The sequence below is a fragment of the Arvicola amphibius genome, chromosome 17, assembly GCF_903992535.2.
Source record: "Arvicola amphibius chromosome 17, mArvAmp1.2, whole genome shotgun sequence".
In the NCBI taxonomy this organism is placed as follows: Eukaryota; Metazoa; Chordata; class Mammalia; order Rodentia; family Cricetidae; genus Arvicola; species Arvicola amphibius.
In genome coordinates this window covers 7,290,214-7,292,825 of record NC_052063.2, presented here as the reverse complement: position 1 = coordinate 7,292,825, position 2,612 = coordinate 7,290,214, and the positions used below count along the sequence as shown (strand labels likewise).

At 49.7% G+C, this 2,612-nt stretch overlaps 2 non-coding genes across 2 annotated transcripts; both read left to right on the top strand.

Annotated features, from left to right (window-relative positions):
- The first annotated feature begins 205 nt into the window (after positions 1-205).
- Trnad-guc lies at positions 206-277 on the top strand. Its single transcript has one exon. It is a non-coding gene; the product is annotated as a tRNA-Asp (tRNA).
- Positions 278-880: 603 nt separating this feature from the next.
- Positions 881-952, top strand: Trnaw-cca. Its single transcript has one exon. It is a non-coding gene; the product is annotated as a tRNA-Trp (tRNA).
- Positions 953-2,612: the final 1,660 nt, after the last annotated feature.

The window sequence follows — 2,612 nt, the reverse complement described above, 5'->3', positions numbered from 1 at the left end:
GAGCTCTGCTAAGGTGTTTTCACGGAGTTCGCCAGAGTGAACTCGGGAGCGTATTTTATTCTAAAGAGAGCGAGAACCAGCAACAGGCCCTGATAAACAAGACCAACAGCCAGTACAAGAGGTCCAATTTTCCATGAGAGAAACTGGACCTGGAGTCACCTCATCTGTCCTTTAGGAGCCACCAGGGAGAGACGTCTTTCACGACTCCTCGTTAGTATAGTGGTTAGTATCCCCGCCTGTCACGCGGGAGACCGGGGTTCAATTCCCCGACGGGGAGATCAGCCGATTTTTTTTCTTTTCTTTTTAATTTGCCTGCAATAAACTATTCCTGTCTACTGTGCTGAGGAATCCTTTGTAAACCCCAAGCCGCTTTCCTATCGAAGCAATCGCTTTTAAGTTCAACGCTCCCGGTGAGAGGCGTAGCCTCCGAGCGCCGGGGCGGGAAAGGAAAGCGCGGATGCTCAGCGGGGGACAAGGACTTGCGCCAAGCGGCGAAGCCCGCCCGCTGGCCCGCGCGTGCGCAGTGGCGTCCCGCCAGATTACAAAGGGAGGTCGCTCCCTAGGCGTGGGGGGTGGGGAGGAAAGAGGCGGCTCCGCCCCCTCGGGGCGGGGCGATCGGGCCGGAAGTGGCTGGGACAGAAGAGGAAGCGCGGGTTTTTTTGCGGCCCCGCCGAGAGGACCAGATGCGAGCCTTAGTCTCCCGCCTTCGCTGGTTCCCTTCCCAACCTAGACGGAGAGCTGGCCGGCAGGGCACGGAGGCCGCCGGGCGAGCCGGCTCCGCCAGCTCCTGCGGGAGAGGCGCGGGCAGGGACGGAGGAGGCGGGCTTCAACCGCCGTGGTCGCGGAGTCCTAAGAAACCGCGCGAGCCACAGCCCAGCAGGACCTCGTGGCGCAACGGTAGCGCGTCTGACTCCAGATCAGAAGGCTGCGTGTTCGAATCACGTCGGGGTCATGGGCTTTTTGTTGTTGTTTTTCTCCTTTTGGCGTTTGAACTCGCTAGCTTAATGCGAGCAGTGGTGTGTTCCCGCCATTTTTCGAAAATGCCTTTTTTGCTTTAAAACTTCATTCAAAAGTTACCGTAATACTTTAATTCCTGAATAATAAGGTTTAGCCGCTATTATAGCGCCTGAAGGCCGTTTTTAGGCCTTCTCCAAAAATGGTTGTAATCTGTTTGCAAGCAAGTACGATCGCATACAGTGTTTTAAATGATAGAGGTTTTGAGCTGCAGGAAACAATTCGATTTTAAGCCACTGGGTGCCAAATGTTGGTGTAAGTGTCATGAAAACAGCATAAACTGGAGTGTAGAGACAGTAACTCTGCCCTGGGTCATACAGCCCATTCATTACAAGGTGATACAGCTTGTTCTGTTTACATCGTAAAAGTTAAAATTTGTACAAATGAAAGAAGGTGTCTGGTTCAAGCTAAGATAAAGAAGTACTGGACCAGAAAAGAACACTAGACACAAAATGGAGGGGGGGTATTTAAACACTGAATTGTCCATCCAAAGTTTAATATTGAAACCCTAACTCACTCCTTCCCAGTCCTCAGTAGCTGGGATGTGGCTATTTGGAGACAGGGCTTTTAAAGCAGTGAAGTAAAAATGGGTCTATTATATTAGATGGAGTCGTAATGCAGCCGGACTGGCATCATGCTTTTGGACACGTGTCAAGGATGTGTGTGCATAGGAAGTTCATGTCAGGAAAGAACATGCAGGCAGAAACCCTCAGAAGTCAAAGCTGTCTGCTTCTACAGGGAAAGGGCCAGAGAGGCAGAAGAGGCAGACCACACAGGCGTCTGGGTCCTAACTTATTCTGAGGGAATGCAGAGCTGTTACAATCATTCATGATTTTGTTACTCACGAGTTTAACAAGAGCAGAAAGAACACAGAACATGGCCTAGGCTTTTTCCGGACTGCACCCTGAGAATAATGGGGAAAGTTAAGACAGGAGGTCCTGCTCACCCTATAAGTTAAGGGTGTCAAACCAGGCCGCACATACCAAACACTATCTGAACTGGAAAGCAGCACTCTGTTTCCTGTCCTCGTGTTGCTGTAATGAATCTCTAACCAAAGCCATTTGAGGAAGGAAGGGGTTTACTTCAATTTACAAGTTAACAATCCATGCTTAAGGAAAATCAGGGCAGGAACTCAAGGAGGAACTTGAAGCAAAACCACAGAGAAGCTCTGTTTGCTGGACCCCTCAGGTTCATGCTTGGCTTTCTTACACAAAGTGGTACCACTTACAGTGGCCTGGGCTGGCCTACCTCAATTATCCGGGTAGTTCCCCACAGACAGATCCATGGGCCAATCTAATCTGGGCAATCCTTCGATGCATGAGATTCTTCTCAGCTATTCTAGGCTGTGTGAAATTGACAAAACTAATTAGGGCAAATATATGTACCTGACTATTACTGTTTGTTTGTTTGTTTGTTTGTTTGTTTGTTTGAGACAGAATCTCACTAGGTTGCTCCGACTGTTCTGGAACTCACCATGTAGACCAGGCTGGCCTCAAAAAGAGATCTGCTCGCCCCTGCCTCCTGAATCCTAGGACTAAAGGCCTAAAGGTGCTGCCACCACCCGACTAATTACTATTTTCCTTCTAAAACTTTCGTTC